At 36.1% G+C, this 19,980-nt stretch overlaps 1 pseudogene; it reads right to left on the bottom strand.

The window, feature by feature from the left end:
* Window positions 1-1,881: 1,881 nt before the first annotated feature.
* Window positions 1,882-2,820, bottom strand: LOC103677841 (annotated as a pseudogene).
* Window positions 2,821-19,980: the final 17,160 nt, after the last annotated feature.

The following is a 19,980-nucleotide window of genomic DNA, read 5'->3' as shown; positions in this document are numbered from 1 at the left end:
CATTTTTTTCCAGTTTTGAGATATAATGGACACACTTCACTGCAAATGTTTAGGGTGTACAGCATAACGGTGTGCCTTACATACTGTGAAATGATTCCTATAATAATTTAGTTAGCATTGATCATCTCATACAAATACAATAAAAAGAGAAAGCAAAAAAAAAAAGGAAAAGAAATGTTTTTCCTTGTGATGAGAGCTCAGAATTGACCCTCCTTGTAACGTGCGCATCCATATGTCACCTAGCTGTTAACCGCAGTTGTCATGCTCTACCTTCCAACCCTAGCATGCACTTCTCATACAACCAGAAGTTTGCACCTTCGGACCACCTTTCTCCAACTCCTCCTCCCCTTACTCCCTGCCTTTGGCAAACACAAATCTGATCTCTTTTTCTAGGAGTTTGGTTTTTTATTTTTGTTTGCTTGTAAATAAGATCATACGATATTTGTCTTTCTCTTTCTGACCTATTTCATTTAGCATAATGCCCTAGATGTCCATCCACGTTACTGCAAATGGCAGAATTTTGTCATTTTTTATGGCTGAATTTTGTGTGTGTGTGTGTGTATATATATATATATTTATTTATTTATTTATATTTATATTTATATTTAATATAATAAAATATAAACATACAGCTACCACAGCTTCTTTACCCATTCACCTGTCAGTGGGTACTTAGGTTGTTTCCATGTCTTGGTTATTGTAAATAATGCTGCTATAAACATGGGGGCGCACGTATCTTTTCAAGTTAGTGTTTTCATTTCCTTTGGACATATGCCCAGAAGTGGAATTACCAGATCATATGATAGTCTTATTTCTAATTTTTTAAGGATCCTCCTTTCTGTTTTTCATAGTAGCTGCACCACTTTACAATCACATCAACAGTGCAAAAGGGTTCCCTTTTCTCCACAGCCTTGCCAGCATTTATTTCTTGTCTTTGTCATAGTCACCAACCTAACAGGCATAAGGTGATATCTTGTTGCGCTTTTGATTTGTATTTCCCTAATGTCCAGTGATGTTGAGCATCTTTTTCAGTTCCTGTTAGCCTTTCTTATATCTTCTTTGGAGAAATGTCTATTCAGGTCTTTTGCCCACTTTTAAATTGAATTATTTGATTTTTTTCTATTGAGTTGTAGGAGTTCTATATTTTAGATATTAACCCCTAATCAGATATACAGTTTGCAAATATTTTTCCCATTCCATAGATCATTTTTGAACTTTGTTGATGATTTCTTTTGTATGCAGAAGCTTTTTTAATTTGATGTAGTCCCACTTGTTTATTTTTTATTTTGCTGTTTGTGCTTTAGGTATCATTTTCCAAAAAATCATCACCAAGGCCTGTGTCAAGGAGCTTTTTTCTTGTTTTCTTCTAGGAGTTTCAGGGTTTCAGGTGTTACATTTAAGTCTTTAATCTGTGATTTTAAATATATTTCTCCATTTATATCATCTGACTTTTTAATTTTTAAATCAGGCTTCTTTCACATACACGAGGTGCACTGAAATTTCTTCCTTGAGAAAAAAGAATGACGAAGGAAACATGATAATTAATATTAGAGCAAGTGTGAATGTTACCATTGCCCTATAATTTTAAGATAATTTGAAAAAAATTAATCAAAAAAGTAAGTACATGTTCATAAAAAATTTCGAACGGTATAGATGAATACAGAGTAAGTATATTCCTCCATTGTTGAATGTCAGTCCCATCTCCAGAAGCAAACATTGTTAACAATCTCTTGTGTTTGTTTCCAGAAATTATCTATGCATGAATAAGCCTAGGTTTGCTTATTTTGTTACCAAAAAATGGACTCCTATATGCACAGTTTTGCCACATGCACTCCCCGACCCCCCCTTTTTTTAAACAATAAACACCTTTATTACATGAGCCTATATGCACACTGTTTTGCCACATGCACTCCCCGACCCCACCCCCTTTTTTTTAACAATAAACACCTTTATGACATGAGCGGAGACGGAAGGGAAGAGGATTTGTTTGCCTTTCCGGGCTTTGACTTCCCCCAGCGAGAACTCCAGCGCCTTGCCCTCTAGCATATGGCCATCTGTCCTGCACGCTGGCCTGGTCTTCTTGCGATGCACGCAAGAAGCTTACCCGGCTGGAACTTCTCCTCCAGAAGATGCTGATTTGGGCATTCTTTGACCTTCCATCATATTTCTTCTTCATTTCTTCGATCATTTTCTGTTTAAAATCTCTTCCTCCTCAGGAGTCAGGTTGGCCTCCTCGCGGCCCAGGGACTCTTCCACGGTTGGGGTGGTGTGCTGTCAAGCAGCATGATACAGTTCTTCGCAAGGATTTGGAGAGGCAGTCCATGGATGGATGCATTGTAGACAAGATCAGTGACCCTGCTTTGCACATACAACGCCTGGAGCCCCAGAAGAAGTTCCCCACATCCCACCTTCAGGTGCGGTCATTCTTGTTGCCTCGCCAGACTCAGACTGTGTTGGGGGGCAGGGCCCAATCTGAGCACAGCAGGGCATCCCCACTCAAACTTCTGCTTCTGATGGTAGGACTTTCTTTGGCCCCCAGTCTTGCTGTGCCAGCTGTCCCAGGAGATGCCCATCACTCACATGGAAAGACAGCTACCACATGGAGTTGGCTTGAGATTAACAATCTTTTGTTGTTTTCCCTCAACAATATCTTTCCTATGCCTTTTATTGCCTGCCTGATATTGCATTGCATCAATATACTGTTATTTATTTTTGGTGGTATTTTTTATCTAGTTTTATTGAGATAGAATTCACATACCACCATATAAGTCATCCATTTAAAGTACAAAATTCAATGTTTTTTTGTATGTTTGTAAGTATATTTAGTATGTTTACAGAATGAATCCATCATCACAATTTTAGAACATTTTTCTTGCCCCCACAAGAAACCTTATACCCCCTAGCCATCATCTCTCGGTTCCTCTGCTCTTCCTCAGCTCCTGACAATCACTAATCTACTTTCTGTCTCTATAGACTTGCCTGTTCTGGATGTTGCATATAAATGGAATAATACAATATGTGACCTTTCATTTAGCTTTCTGTTTTCAAGGTTCATCCACATTGTAGCATGTATCAAACATTCTGCTAGTTATTAATCAGGCTCTTCTTTTTAAGATTTTATTTATTTTATTTTAGAGAGAGAAAGAGAGAGAGAGTGAGCAGGGGAAGGGCAGAGGGAGAGAGAGAGAGAATCTCAAGCTGACTCCATGCTGACATGGACCTGACACAGGGCTCGATCTCACGACCCTGAGGTCGTGACCTAAGCTGGAACCAAGAGTCGGCTGCTTAACCTACTGTGCCACCCAGGCATCCCTCAATCAGGCTCTTATTGGTAGATATTAAATTGCTTCTCTTTATATAGCATTGTAATTAAAATCTTGGTACACTTATCTTTATAAATTTATGGAAATATTTCTGAAGGATAAATTTGTAGAAGGTAAGTCTCTGAGTCAAATAATATATGCCTTTAATTTTGAGTGATTTTTCTAAACTATTCTCTAAAAAGCTGGTCATTTTATGTAATTTTTAAATGTACATCACACTATCTTCATTTGCATTTTAAAATCAGGAATGAAAATAATCTTTTCATGTGTTTGCTGGATGTTAGTATTTCTTTCTTTCTTTCTTTCTTTCTTTCTTTCTTTCTTTCTTTCTTTCTTTTTTTTTTATGAATAGCTACAGAGGCATTTTGCCCATATACGATTATTAATTTTTTTTCAGTTCTGTGTGAAAGCAAGAAAAATTAGCTTTTGTTTGCCATATGTGTTGCAAATATCTTTTCCCATTTTTTCATTTTTCTTTGACTTCGTTTATGGTAATTCTTCCAATACAAAAGTTTAAAATTTGTAAAATAGTCAATGTATCATCCATCTTTTCCTTCTCTGGTTATTTCATGATACACAGAGATGACTTCTATGCTCATAAAAAATTTCCTATGCTTTCTTTTGGTGATTTCTGAATTTCATTTATATCTTGGATCCACCTGAAATTTATTTTGGGACAGGAATGGGGTAAGTAACAAACTATCTTTTTAAACTTTAAATTGATAGAAATTGTTTCCTCCTTCATTGAGTTTCCCCACTTATCTGAAATGCTATCATCGTCATCTACTAAATCTCTACATGAATCTAGATCTGTCTTATTTCTTGAAGCTAATCCACGATTCTCCATATCTTTACCAATCTCATATCCTTTAGTTTATGATAAAGTTTAATATCTGATAAAACTGGTTCTAGCTCACTACTATTTTTCTTTCTAGGATGTTTCTAATTATTCTCAACTGATTATTTATCAGCAAAAAAAATTTTTTAAAACTTTGTCCATTTACTCCAAATTATACCTACTGGCATCTTAATTACATATAATAATAAGGAAAGTGGGCTTCCTCACAACATTGATTCTTTTTATCCCAGAGTAAAGTATAATTCTCTACTCTTTCAAGTCTTTATGTCCATCAGCAGAGTCCTACATATTAACTGTTAAACTTATTTTTAGCTATTTTGTCTTTTTTCTTATTACTATATTAACTTCGAACCATTTACCTTGCCAAATTCCCTTTCTGTTTGCAAAAGCTTTTCAGTGGATTTTCTGGAAGCTTTCCAGTTATTAATTAGGTCATTCATTAATTTATTCAATAAATAGTTACCAAGCACTAATACGTGCCAAGCATTAATCTAAATACTAGGCAAAAAGCAGTGATCAAAACAGACAAATTTCTTACTCTTCTGGAACTTATATTCTAGTAAGAAGAACAGGATAATAATTAAATATATAATATATTAGGTGATTATAAATACTAAAGAAAAAAATAAATTAGGTAAGAGAATAGAGAATTATAGGGGTAGAAAGCAGTTACTATTTGAGGCTGGGCAGTCAGTAAACTCTGGCCTGAATGAAGAAGAAAGGAGCGAGTTATTTCAACACCTGGAGTGAGGTCAGAAAAGGGTACAGCAAGTGGAAAGAACCTGAGTGAGAAATATGCTCAAAAGACCAGTTGGCTAAAGGTCGTGAGTAGATAGCTATAGCCAGAAGGACCATGTAGCATCTTACGGGTTTTGCATTTTCTTCTGGGAGACATGAGAAGCCAAGGGTGAGATTTGTGAGGGAAAATGGCATGATTAACCATTATTTTAAAAAGATCCCTCTGGCTTTGGATAAAGGTTTAAGAAGCAGGGCATTCAAGGGGGGCTGCATTGGGAAAAGGTAGTGGTGAAATGGTGGACGCTGAAAAGAGGCACCAAGAAAATGGGGGGAAGTGATAAATCTGAGTTGTGTTTACAAGGTTGAACAGGTAGATTGACTGACCCATTGAAAATAGTAAGAGAAATAGAGAAGTACGAGAATATGGTATTTTCAGCCAAGTACCATTCTTGTAATTTATGTCCATTTCATTTCTAATTTTGTGTTTTTGTCCTTTCTCCAGTTTTGTTTATTTGAAAGTTAGGCTAATAGGTTTTTATTTTATTGTTATAGTTTCTCAAAGAATCAGTTATCAAATGTATTTATTCTTTCTTATGTTTCTCTCTTTTATTTCATTAACTTATGTGACCTTTCTTGTTTCTTCCTTCTTTTAAATTAAATTTTGTTTTTAAAAGATTAATCTGAATAGCTAATAATTTTAATTTAATTTCTTCTTTCAGAGCAAATTAAAGATATATGGCTATCATATTTTTTTTTCTAGCCACAGCTTTTCAGATGCCATAGGTTTTTGGATTTTAAGTCTTATTTTCATTTTCCAGCTATGAAATTTTGGCCTAAATTTCCTCTTAGAGTTAAAAAAGAATTTAGAACTTCAGACTGTTATTTTATTTCCATTTTTGTTATAAATTTCTACTTTTATTGCAATACAGTCTGAGAATATTGCCTATAATGTTATGACTTAAGATTTATTGAGATTCTCCTTGCACTCATCTAGATAATTTTGGGAAACAACCAATGGAGACTTGGAGAGAATCATTTTCTGTAATTATTAAATAGAATTAAATGTACAGAGATGCCTGGGTGGCTCAGTTTATTAAGCATCTGCCTTTGGCTCAGGTCATGATCCCAGGGTCCTGGGATTGAGTCCAGCAATGGGCTCCTTGCTCAGCAGAGAGGCTGTTTCTCCCTCTGCCTGCCACTATCCCTACTTGTGCTCTCTTTCTCTTGCTCTCTAACAAATAAATATATAAAATCTAAAAAAAAAAAAAAAAAAAAAAAACCAAACTTTAAGAAACCACAGAATTTTTAAAAAAGAATTAAATGTACATCTATTAGTTCTATTTAGTTAATTCTGTTAGATTCACTATATCCCCACTTATTTATTTTTTCCATTTTGCCTCTCATGTGAAGTGAGTTATGAATCGCCTACTATTTTTGTTCCCATATATTGCTTCTTGAAAGTGCTGAATTGTTGTTTGTGGTTTTGATGTTGTTTTACCTAGGATATGAAGATTCATAATGGGGCATAATGGAGCATCTTGAAAGAGATAAGACCTCTGTCAAAGACATACAGAAAAGCTGAACAAAAGAATAAGTCTGGCAACCAGGGGATGAAAGTACAAGGTGCTAAGAGGAGGGAAATAGCTCCAGAGGCAAGTAGATATGTTGCAGTGTTCTGTTCTGTTCTGTTCTGTTCTGTTTTGTTTTGTTTCCCTGGTGCATTTGCCAGTTCTGAGCATGGAGCAAGAGGCTGGGGGTCCAGGAAAAAGGCCAAGCAGATGGCCTTGCTAAGAGATAGAAACCCAGCAGAACTTCTGACCATCCCATGAGGCTGGAAAGGCATAAATTAGAGACTTGAGGATCTAGGATTCTAGCCAGAAAGAAGGGACAGAAAACAACATCCATACTCTGCTGGCTTCCCCCTCATGACATTGATTTCTGCAGCTCTGTGGGGAAAAGAATCTAGGAAGCCAAGCAGAATGTCTCTGAAAAGCAGAGAGAGGATTTGGCTGTCTAACAGTTGTACTAGAAAACAGGCATTCAAGTATTGGACATACCAGAAGACAGGGGCGTAGGTGAGCATCCTGGGTTCTCAATAGGAATTCCTTGGGAACTATATCTTGGGAACAGGAATGAGAGAAATCTAGAAGGAAGCCTTAGAAAAGTACAGTCCAGCCTGGAATTTAATTTCTGATATGATTAAAGGGATACGCCCCTACTCTTTCTGGTCTTTGAGGAAGATGATATAAAGAAGCCTCTACAGTTTTTCATACATAATGTCAGATATTAAATAAAAAAATACCAGGCATACAAAAAATAGGACTACATAACCGAACACCAAGAGAAAAAATAGTCAATAAAAAGAGATCCACAGGTTATCCGGATAGTGAAATTATCAAATAAAGACATTAAAATATCATGACTAATATGTTCAAGAAAATAGAAAGATGAAGAGATGAAAATATGAAAAATTTTACCAGAGTTTAAATCTTGAAAAGGAAGTCAAACAAAATTTCTAGAAATGCAAAATACAACAATTAATTTTATAAAGTTGATAAAGGGACATATGACAGATTAGACAGAGAAGAATAGCGGCTTGGTGAACTGAAATACAGAACAACAAAAATTTTCATACTGAAGCACAGAAGGGTAAAGATTAAAAATCCAGAAATGTATATAAGAAAAATAGTTTACATGTCAGACATGCTATTTGAGTTCCGGATGAGAAGAGAAAGAGAATCAAGAAAAAGCAGGATTTGCAGAGAGAATACTTGATGAAAATCATCAAGCTACAGGTTCATGAAGCCCTCTGCACACTCCAGGGATGAATACAAGGAATGTGAAACCTATACCCATCACAGTCAAACTGCTGAAAGCCAAAAACAAGGGAACTTTTGAAAGTACCCAAAGATTAGGGGATTGGGGAGCATGGGGGGGAGATGCATTATTAAAAAGAGAAATAATAAGATCAACAAGTGAATTTTTAACAGACATGAGGAAAGCGAGAAGGCAACAATATGACACCTTTAAAGTATCCAGAGTAAATATCTGCCTACCTAGGACGTTACAAATAGTAGGGGGAAATATCAACCCAAAATGAAGGCAAAATGAAGACTTTCAGAAAAATGAAACTCTAGGAAACACACTGCCAGAGACCTGTACTAAAAGAAAATACTAAAGGGATTTCTTTGGCAAAAGAAAAATGACCCCAGAAAAATGAAGTCAAAATGAACTCAGAGTGAGGAATAAAGAACAATGGAAAGAATAAGTATATAGTAAACATAAATCAATACTGACTGAGCAAAATAATTATTCCTTTAGGTTTAAATATGTATGTAGAACTGAAATTACAGCAATAATATATAAAAAATAGAAAAGGTAAAATGGAATTTAAATGGTTTAAATTCCTAGCATGACTGGGGGATGGCAAAAGTTGTACTTTGTAACTAGACTGTATTAAGGTATGCATATTGTAATCTCAAAGTAAACAGCAAAACGATAGTAATGCAATGTAAAACTAATAAGAGGTAGAGAAGGAATAATAAAAAAACTAATCAAAAAGAAGAAAAGAAAAGAAAAAAGGACTTAGATGGAACTAAAAAAAAAACAATAGAAAGTTGACAAATGTAAACTCAAATATATCAGTGATTGAATAAAAATTAATGAAATATTGCCAGAATATGAAAAACAAAACAGAAGCAAAACCAATTAAATGCATGCCCTTATAAAATACAGGACACTAAAAGGCTGAAGCAAAAGGCCAGAAAAAGATATGTCATGCAAATATCAATTTAGAAGACATGATGTGGTCATGTTAATATAAATTTGAAGACAAAAAGCATGACTAGAAATCATGAGGGACTATTCTTAATGATAAAGAGATCACTCTAGTGGCAAACAATGCTAAAAAATCTGTATGCATCTAGTAAGAAAGGGTGAAAATATATGGACAAAAGAGAATACAAAGGAGAAACAAAATCACGATCTGTTTGGTATAGCTCCCTTTGCTGTGATAGAACAAGCAAAGAAAAGCAGTACGGAATATAGACCTGAAGCCAATCTTTAGTCACAGACCCACTTTATGACCCACCACATGGCGGACTGTGCTAACTATGCCATTGCATTTCAAAGTGATGTGTATTTGATAACTATTAAGGGTAGCATTTTTTTAGAGAGGGAGAAGACTGAGATAGAGGGAGAGAGAAAATCTTAAGCAGGCTCCACACCCAAGGTGAGCCCCAGGGTGGGAGGGGGCTCAATCTCATGACCTTGAGATCATGCACGACCTGAGCCAAAATCAAGAGTCGGACTAAGCTTAACCGACTGAGCCACCGAGGCACCCCAAAGGGCAGTATTTTTATATATCAACTAGCTCATGCAGAAAACACTGCATTCAAAAATTGACAAAATTGAGGGGGCGCCTCGGTGGCTCAGTCAGTTAAGTGTCTGCCTTCAGCTCAGGCCATGATCCTGGAGTCCCGGGATCGAGCCAGGGCATCAGGCTCCCTGCTCAGCAGGGAGTCTGCTTCTCCCTCTGTCCATCACCCCACTCTCTCTCGCCCTCTCTCTCTCCCAAATAAATAAAATCTTTAAAAAAAAAAGTTGCCAAAATTTACTATACGGTGAGTCTTGACAGTTTTTTACAAATTAATTTTATTGAGGTATAATTTACATATAGTAAAATGTATCCATTTTACATGTACGGGTTTGATGAGTTTTGACATATACACTCATGTTGCTTGCTATCGCACAACTAAGGTACAGGATATTTCCACTATCCCAAACAACTGACTCCATTCCACCTTGCAGTCAATCCTCTTCCCAATGCCAGGCAACCACTAACGGGCTTTCTGTTTGTTATGTTGTATGGTATCCTACATAAAAGTAACTCTGGAGCCAGACTGCCTTGGTGCAATAGTTCTGTGACTGCCTATAAGTCACTAAAACTTTCTATCCCTCAGTTTTCTCATCTATAAAATGGAGATTTTATAGTAACTTCCAGTTAGGGTTGTTAAAAGAATTAGCTTAATGCATAAAAGGTGTTTATAAATATGCCTAGAACATATCATGTGCCTAATAAGTATTAGCTGAGTTCCTAGAGTAAAGACTGACCACTGCCCACAGGAACTTTGCTTAAAGACCTGCTGTTATATGAAGAAGGCATAATGATCACATGAACCACTATTTTCTCTGTACATTATTTGCCATTCAGAATTTTAACAGAAAATATATTTATGAAAGCAAATTTAATTCCTAAGCATATTAGAAAATTCAGCTGAAATATAATGTTGTAATTAATTTCCTTTACAAAGGCAAATATATATATATTTTTTTGAGAATCGGGATAATTTAAAAGAACATGCTTATTCAGAAAAGAGAAAAGTAGTTTGCATTATTTAACACGTTCTGTAACAAAATCTCTATTGGTCTAAGTAAATTAGGTGCCCATTAAGCAATAATAAGAGTAATATTATCTACTTCCAATTCTCACTCTTTATGCTCATTAGCAAATAAGAAGGCATCATTAATAGAGGGTACTCTTAAATCCCATCTTCAACACTCTAGTTTCCCTTGAGATCATATAAATCTTTCACCTTTTAAATCCCATCTTCATAATTCATGCCCTAGATAAGTGAATTAAGTAATTCAAGGAGAAAAAAAAAAGATTCCGACTCATTCCTTGTGCATAGAAACTATACAATCAAAAGGCAGTTTAAAATCAAATGCATATCTAGAATAGAACCAAGTATAAATGATGATTTTTTTATAAAAGTAAACAATTAGTGGGTTATTTTGTTTTAACCGATTTCTAACAACTGCAGTCAGTCCCTGTTACAATTAATAATATAAATTATGTCTAACTGATGTACATAAACATCTTCTGACAGCTTTATTTTCAATCTCCATGGTTCAGAGAAAGAATCTTAATTCATAATCAAGATAAAACATGAACCAAAATAAAGATCTTGATGAAAGTAGGAGAAAATGTGGAATTAGCATGGCATATAAAGTATCAACAGCAACAGATTATGGTTTAATTGAGTATTTTAACCTGAGGTTATTTTTTAAAGGTATCCATCAACATCAACACGTTAACTACGTCAACATGTACATTTATATTTACCATCTATTCCTACATTTAACACCATAAGAAAATATTCGAACAAAGGGGAAAGAATAAACCAGAATTTTTTTTAAGCAAATGATCCTTAGACTCAGATATCATTAAAACTGTTCTACTTATTGTTTTACTTGTTATTACAGAGATAAAATATCAATTAAATATTGTATTTCACTTTAACTACCTTAAGAGTAACACAAAGGTAACTATGTAAAAAAATATATCTATGACCATCTTTATGCCAGAAATTACACTAGGGAAACTGAAAAGACACACTAACACACCACAGCATATGGGCTTTATTTGGTCCTATTTCAAATAAACAAACTGGAAAAACAAAAAAAGGAAATGTGAATTAGACGTTGGACAATCCTAGCAAATTATGCTATTTTTATAGTGTGGTAATAGACTTATTAAAGAAGTGAAATATTTACAGAAGAAACAATGTAATATTAGGGATCCAACATAATGGAGGTGGAGAGAAGATGAGTAGTTGACAGAAGAAATGATCAGTAACATACTGACAAGGGGTCAAGCTGACCAAAGAGGATATTGGGTTCATTATACAATTCCCTCCTTTTGTATATGCTTGAAATTTTCCATAATAAGAGATTTTTTAAAAATATTTTCTAATGGGTGTCTTAGAGGAAATTTACTCTAACTGCATGAAAACAGAAAGATGATAAAAATATTTAGGATTAAAGATGTATAGGTATTTACCCTCTTCATGTACAGTTCTTGGGTGTTAATTCCAGTGTGAAATACAATACGCTCTGTGGGTTCATGTCTCTTCATTAAAAAATATCGCACTCCCTGAATCTAATGTTACACTGTATGTTAACTAAGTGGAATTTAAATAAAAACTTGAAAAAAAATAATGCACTGAAGAAAAAATAAGCTCATGGCAGGCGATACATTCCCTCAATTTGCAATTTTATAATATTGTTTAAAACAGAAGGCAGGGGAGTTAGAAAAAGACAGTAAGCTCCCAGAACACACTAATACTAACTTGGACTCTATCACGGACTTTTTAACTAGTGTTCCTTTTTGTTATCCTCAGTTTTCTGATGGTGTCACCCGTTGGTAGATTTTTTTCTTTAGACTCTTTAAACACTGATCATGAAAAAGTGTTGCTTTGTAGTGGATTGTGTCAAGTTAACGTGATGAAACTTCATGTCACGTGCTTCAAGCACAAACACCATTGTCTCGCGAGTTTAAAAACACACCTTAACAAGAACACAGGTGATGACCTCTGAAAAGTTTGTAAACTGCTCTATGCTGTTTGAGGCGATCCTAAGAGATTTACGTGTATCCCTGACCTCCTGATAAGCATGCCTATCGGTTTCAAGATGCTTTTGTTTACTTGGTAACTGAAGAATTTGAGAAATTATTTTTCTTTTATCATGAACTCCCAGATTCTATACTTTGATGGCTCATTTTGAAGATTTCACAATTGCTGTTTCAGATCCAGTCCGAGTTTTGTTTCAAAGGAACCAGGACATCATTTCCCTTCAAACACTTTGATATCACATGAGAGGGAGTTGCATCTTGCCCAAGTTGATCACAGTAAATGCATAAAACCCAAACAGTCAGAGAAAAAGTGAAAAACCCAATGAATCACTTGACTGTTTCTATACAAGACTTACTTAGTTGAAAATAATATGTTTCGGTTGCATATATTTTTAAATACAAAACTAGAGCTCAAAAAAGAAAATCCTGATTTTTCTCTTGTGGTCTATTTAAAGATAGGCAAATAGCAATAAAATGATAACTGGAATACCGATTGACTTCAGTATGGATGGACCTGAATACTCATTCATACTCCTAATATATACTCATAAATATATCATGCAGACAAAAAGCACGGGCCTTTTTTTAGTAAAGTCAGTTTTTCCACTGCTTTTGTTTGTTAGAGGAATTAGCCAACACCACTTTTTAAAAAGTATTTCAAAACAATGTTTCCCTGTGGCATCTCCTGGGATAACGATTTCTCATTTAATGATAATGAGGCCCTGAATGCCATAAATCCTTAATGTTAAATGCAACAAACAATATATTAGCTGGACATTATTTGAAAGCCGTTATAATTGCTTGAGTCATGTTAATAGTAAATGCCTCCAGACTGTTTTGCCAATAGAAGTCAATAACAACAGAAGAACGGACAGGGAGATGTAAATTACAGTTTTTAATTCCGGTCCTTGATAATACACACTCCAAAAATCAATGAAGATTGTGGCAGTTCGGTTTCCAGTGATTAAGTAACTATTTAAATAAGGTTACTTGTGGTAAATAGGCAAAAATCCCCAAACCCCAAAACATAGGGAAGTCTGGGGCACCAACATAGCTTCAGACATCCATCACTGGGTATAACATGACATCCATTTTCTTAAGTGGTTTTATTAGCTTCACCTACTTGTAATACTTAATATCTAATGGAAAAGGAGAATTGCCAACAATTAGCCCCTGGAAAGTGGCCAATCTACCCACATTAAATTTATATTTGCCCAGCAGAGTTTCCAAGGCCAGGGAAGTCACAAAAATGAATAAGAAAGTAAAATTGCTGGTACAAGGTATTGCAGGCCCGTCAGCACAGAGGGGTCAAAAGACGTCGTCTGAGTCACCTGCACACAGTCTCCAACTGCACAGGAAAACTAGCACCTGCTGAGAAAGCCCAGTAATACACCTGTCTGAACTTGAACAGTCAGAAATGAGTTCTCCCTTTTGATCAGAGAAAACATAGACACGAAATGGCTACATTTTATGACTATATCACAGGGCTAACTAATAATGATTGTAGCCAGCATCCAAATATCAAAATATCACATATATTTGCCTTGTCAGCCACAGACACTGATTATGTGTGTGGATTTAAATTAATAAAAAGGTATGTGTGTTAATTAAGGCTCTGAAGTCAGACAGATACAAGTTTGAATTCTAGCTCTGCCATTTGCAGATGATTAGAAATTAATCTTTCAAGCCTTAGTTTCAAGACTGGTAATATGAGAATAGCTTTTTGGGTTTTTTTTTAAGTTTCTATTTCAACTCCAGTTGGTTAACATGCGGCGTTATATTAGTTTCAGGTGTACAATATGGGGATTCAACACTTCCATACATCACCCCGTGCTTATCACAGCAAGTGCACCCCTAATCCCCATCACCTATTTCACCCATCCCCCCATCTCTCTCCCCTCTGGTGACCACCAGTTAGAAGAACAATAGTTGTATCTAATTTATCCATTGTTGTAAGGGGTAAAATAGAGTACATTAAAATATATCACTATTTCTGGAAGTTCTCCTTAATTATTAACTACCATTCATGGTACTGTAGTCAGTTGTGTACATGGTTTTCAGATTGAGCAAAAACAAAAATATCCAATTAAATTTAAATTGTACATAAATAATGAATAATTTCTTAGCATAGGTATGTCCCATGCAATATTTGGAACATATTTATTCTAAAAAATTATTCATTGTTTATCTGAACTTAAAATTTATCTGGGCATTCTATACTTTACTTGGCAACCCTATACATACATCAATGCGGTCAAGAAAATTCATCGATCTATTACTTAGTCAAAAACCTACTGGTAAATAAGAGATCTAAGTCAGTCAAACAAAATGTGCACATTGAAATTCCTGTCCATTATTTAAAGAAATATTCCCTAAACCTTTTTTCAGTGTCTATGCACCTTAACTTCGAAACTAAAAAGTTTATGCTCTGATTAAGAGAGGTTGCTCTTGGAGAGTTGCACCTATAAAAAAGATCCAAGTGTCCTTGTGGAAAAGCTCCAGGCCGTTGAAAGGAGCATTAGCACAAACAACGGCTGGCTACAAGTACTCCAAGTCAGGCCTGTCTTCCCCAAGCCCCTGTGCTTTATCTTCTGCTTGGCTCCTGTCAGCCTGTGACCCCGGACTGAGCCGCGGACTTTGGCTCTCCCATTGGTATCTCTTGTGCTACCCCAATATCTGGCCCCAGTCACGTCTCTGATTCTGTTTCAAATACATGGACTGTGCTTTGGAATGCTGTCCATGTTTTCTCAGCATTTCCACCCCTGTTTTGTTCCTGGCTTGACTTTGCACCCTCCTCTCAGCGCCAATATCTTGCACAAGTCCATTTTGCTGTGTTACCAATACAGGAACTGTTTTCAAAGCCCAAGCAGATTAGACTCTACAAATTAGTGCAAGAGCCAGATATAACAGGAACACTGATAGCAGCGAGAAATTATGGTTAGCCACCTGACAGCAGTGATATGCTATAATAATAGTGTGCCATTGGTTGAGAACTGAGTGCAGCCAGTCACCGCATTAGACACTAAGCCATTTGTCTCCTTTCATCCTCTTCAGAGCAGGCAATACGACACCCATTTTACAGCTGAAGAAAAGGAGATCATACTGCTCGTGTGTGTCAGAGCTGGAACTGAATACATCTCACTCTGTAAACCACATGCTTTTGACCACGAAAGGCTACCTACTCAGTGAAAGAGGACATAAAAAAGAAAAAAATTAAGTGTCATGAAACTCAAAAGGGTTGTAGTCTTGGACCACTGAATATAAATACAAATGGTGACCCTTTGTGGGGTTTTTTGTTGTTGTTGGTTTTGCTTTTTTAAAGATTTATTTATTTTATTTTGGGGCGGCTAGCGTGGGGGGGGGGCAAGTGTGAGGGCAGAGCAGAAGAGAGAGTCTGAAGCAGACTCCACGCCAATTGCAGAGCCCGATGTGAGGCTCGACTGGGGACTCGATGTGGAGCTCAATCTCATGACCCTGAGATCACAACCTGAGCCGCAACCGAGAGTCGGTCACTTAACCAACTGTACCACCCAGGCACCCATTTGTAACTTTATTCAGTGGCTCAAGAGTATAATACTACAGTGCAGATGTTAAATATATTATGTTATTGTGGCACTGTATTCTTGGGCCTAGATGGTCCCAGTCAATCAGGATGTAGGTCAAGTCAGTATTTAATTTTGAAGGCAGAATCATCACACACACACACACACACACACACACAAATTATTCAAAGAGACAGTTCAGTGAGGTGACTAAGCAAGTTTGGGTACAGTGGTCAGAGGACCTGGGTTTCAAATCTGACTTCACTGCTCCCTACTACTTATGAGAACTTGACCAAGTTTCTTGACTTCTTTAGGCCTTGGGTTCTTTTGTAAAATGATGGTGATGGTATCTACCTCATGGGTTGGGAGTGAGGATTAAATGAGAGAGCAGGTGTGTCTAGCTCAGTGACAGACATACCACAATCTCTTAAAAAAACACAAGGAATATGCAGCATATTGTCCAAAACAGTGAAAAGGAAGGGAAGGGAAGGGAAGGGAAGGGAAGGGAAGGGAAGGGAAGGGAAGGGAAGGGAAGGGAAGGAGGGGGAAGGGGGAAGGGGGAAGGAAAAGGAAAAGAAGGAAAGGGAAGGAGAAAGGAAGGGAAGGGAGGAAGAGAAAAGCTATTTTTAAAAACAGCCAACCCATAGCTAACTAGAAGAGGCAGTTATTCGGAACGATCCACACGCTAAAGGTCCCTGATAGCAAAGCTCTGTGTATTTGTATCTACCCATACAGAACTATTGAAAACTCCAATCTTTCTTCAACTAATTTAAGATCCTAAAGAATCCTTATAAACCCTAGGAGTTCGATCTTTTTAGAATCTGAGGACCTGCAGTCTAAGTGTGGACACCTATGGCCTTTATCAGTACTATACCTCTATCACTTTGACTCTCTACATATCTGCCTCTAGACTGGTATCAGTATAGATCTATAGATATAGATACCTATTCTCTATATGTTACCTACACCTATTTACTACAGACATGCTCTTCAGTTGAGCAAGCACACGGTCAAACGAGGAAAAAATCTACTAGAACCAAAAGTATGATAAGAAAGGAATTAAGTCTAAAATATAAAAATGAAGATGGAACCACCTCCAAACCTCAGAGTTGATGTTTTTTAAAGTGACAAATGCCAAAGAACTAAAAGTGGTGAAGAAAAGATAAAAAGTTATATCTGGAACATTCTCCTTTGTGTGGCGTTTTGGGAGTTAGCTGGCGTGAATTTGTTTGAGGGATGCTGCAGGCATGTGGGACGGCAGATATAGTGGGGAACCAGCAGCGGACGTGGAGACCAAAGATTTGGGCTGTGATCTTGTTCCGCCATGCCCGTGCCAAGATTCTTCAAGTCTGAGGTTCAGTTTCCTCATCTGTAAAATACGAGTGATGCCACCTACATCAGAAGACTCTTGCTATAATTACAGTTTTGTGTACAAAAGCTCTTAAACAAGGTTTGTTGGCACCTAAATATTAAATGACATGGTTGAAAAAGGTTCAACTCTGCCTTTGCTCTTCTGGAAAGAGTTAGTAATAGTTATGATGACTGTTCTTGGAGGACTTGCCTAGTAGTTTCAATAAGGCTTCGGAGAAACCTTTCTGAAAAGTTTGCAAGTTTTCAACATGAAAGGAGGGAAATGCCATTCCAATATTTGGGAACTTAGAGATTCAAACCTTTTGACACCCTTCTCTAGTTTAAACCAATTGCTGAGTAAATTATCAAATATTAAGGTCATAGAAAACCTTTCCAGCACAGTTTTTTAAAGTGTATGTAGAAATGAAGTTACTTGGTACCACTAGTCTGTATGCTTAAAAATGGTTAAGATGACAAACTGTACGTTTATATATGTATTTTACCACAATAAAAAAAATGGGGGGGAAAGTGGGTGTCAGAATGCTGGGCAAACATAAGAAGGGCTACTGTGATTTTATACACATGAAAAAAAATTATTCCTGTGGTTTTTTTCTGTTTAAGAAATTTAAATTGAAAGCCTTAAAAAATCATAAGCATAAAAGTATTTATTAAGAACTTTCTGATTTGAGTAATATCATATGGGAAGGGTGGAGAGGGTCAGAGTACAAACTGATAATTGTATACACAGGTGAATTCCAGAACACCTGCCTAGAATATCACAGGATTAAAACTTCTGCAACACAGTAAAACACTGAAGTTAATTTGTTTCATGGCATCAGGTGAACCTGGCTCAACTACCTTTCTGAATGTCAAATGCTCCCTTTTAAAGTATTTTTATTAGTTGTACAGATATTACATGAAACTATGTAAGATTCCTTAAGACATACCTGGTGCTTTAGTGATCCTCCATTAAGGGTCTGAAAGTATGTGTGATTCTAATCCAATCGATTTTAAAGACTCTACCTCATTAAATTAAAATGTAGGGGAAAAAATTAATGTAACTTTTTGCTTTGGTATATTACTATATAGCTATTGTTTATACAGTTGACCTTTGGACAACATGGGTTTGAACCCTGCAGCTCTAATGACATGCAGATTTTTTACAGTAAATGTATTTTCTCTTCCTTGTGATTTTTAAAATAGCATTTTTTTCTAGCTTACTTTATTGTAAGAATACAGTATATAATACATATAATATACAAAATACGTGTTAATTGTCTGTTTATGTTATCGGTAGGGCTTCTGGTCAACAGTAGGCTATTAGTAGTTAAATTTTTGGAGAGTCAAAAGTTATACGTGGGGCGCCTGGGTGCCTCAGTTGGTTAAGCATCTGCCTTCGGCTCAGGTCATGATCCCAGAGTCCCAGGATGGAGTCCCACATCAGGCTCCCTGTTCAGTGGGAAGTCTGCTTCTCCCTCTGCCCTTCACCCTGCTCACGCTCTCTCTCTCTCAAATACATAAATAAAATCTTTAAAAATTAAAAAGAAAAAGTTATACATGGATTTACGACCACACGGGGGTCAGCGCCTCTAACCCTCATGTTGTTCAAGGGTCAACTGTTAGGGTTTTGTGTATTGTGTCTTTTAAATTTAATATAATGTGATAATTTCCAATGCTGTTCACAAAAGTGTCATAATTATCACTTAGAACAGTTACATATGCTTCCTTTGTTGATATATGATGATTTGCGTAACTATTTTCCAATAGTTGGGTATTTGGATAGTTTCCAGTCTGAAACTGCTAATAAACAAATAAATGTTGCAATTAAATATATTCTTCAATATATTTTTTGTATTAATTCCATGGGACAAATCCTCTTAATCAAAATATTTGTCTATGTTATACATATTCTTAAACTGTCTTCCAAAATGATATCAATTATACTCTGCCATAAAATATTAGAATTGTTATTGTTTTCCTTTATTTTTGTTGACTTAAAAAGTAAATAAGTAAGGATGCCTTGGGGGCTCAGTTGGTAAGCATCTGCCTTCTGCTCAGGTCATGATCTCAGGGTCCTGGCATCGAGTCCCTCATCGGGTTCCTTGCCCAGTGGGAAGCCTGCTTTTCCCTCTGCCTGCTGCTCCCCCTGCTTCTGCTCTCTGTCTCTCTCTGTCTGACAAATAAACAAAATCTTTTTTTAAAAAAGTAAATAAATAGTCCTTTGTCTTTTATTTGCTTTTCTTTGATTACTAAATATTGAGTTAAAATCCAACTTGGGTTATAAATTATAAGAGACAAAAATCAGCCCCACTCTCATAATAGTTGATAAGCAAGAAACAAGTGATTCACTGTTTCTTTACATATTCTTCTAGGGTTTAGAGATACTTGTTCACTTCCCAGACTTAATTTTTTTTTTTAATTCTGCTTTATATCTTTCATGGGATACTTACGTATCTAATATGAGCTTAGGTATATTTACCATTGACAGTAACACAACTTGTTAGGCATAATGAGAAATAGACATCATTGTATGTTATTTATTTAAAACTGAATAGAGACTTCAAATTATATATGAGACACTGATTCCTAACCATTTTTGCATGATGGAGACACTTGGGAATCTGGCAAAAGCTGTATATCTTTTTCTTTACTAAATTTGACAAACTGCAGGAGACTGACAATTCCCATGAAATGCATCTATGAACCCAAACCTAAAAGCCTGTTATGCCCCAATATAGTATCTTTATCTTTAATGGA

The sequence above is a fragment of the Ursus maritimus genome, unplaced genomic scaffold (genome assembly GCF_017311325.1).
Source record: "Ursus maritimus isolate PB19 unplaced genomic scaffold, ASM1731132v1 scaffold_26, whole genome shotgun sequence".
NCBI lineage: Eukaryota > Metazoa > Chordata > Mammalia > Carnivora > Ursidae > Ursus > Ursus maritimus.
This window is presented reverse-complemented; position numbering and strand designations above follow the sequence as displayed.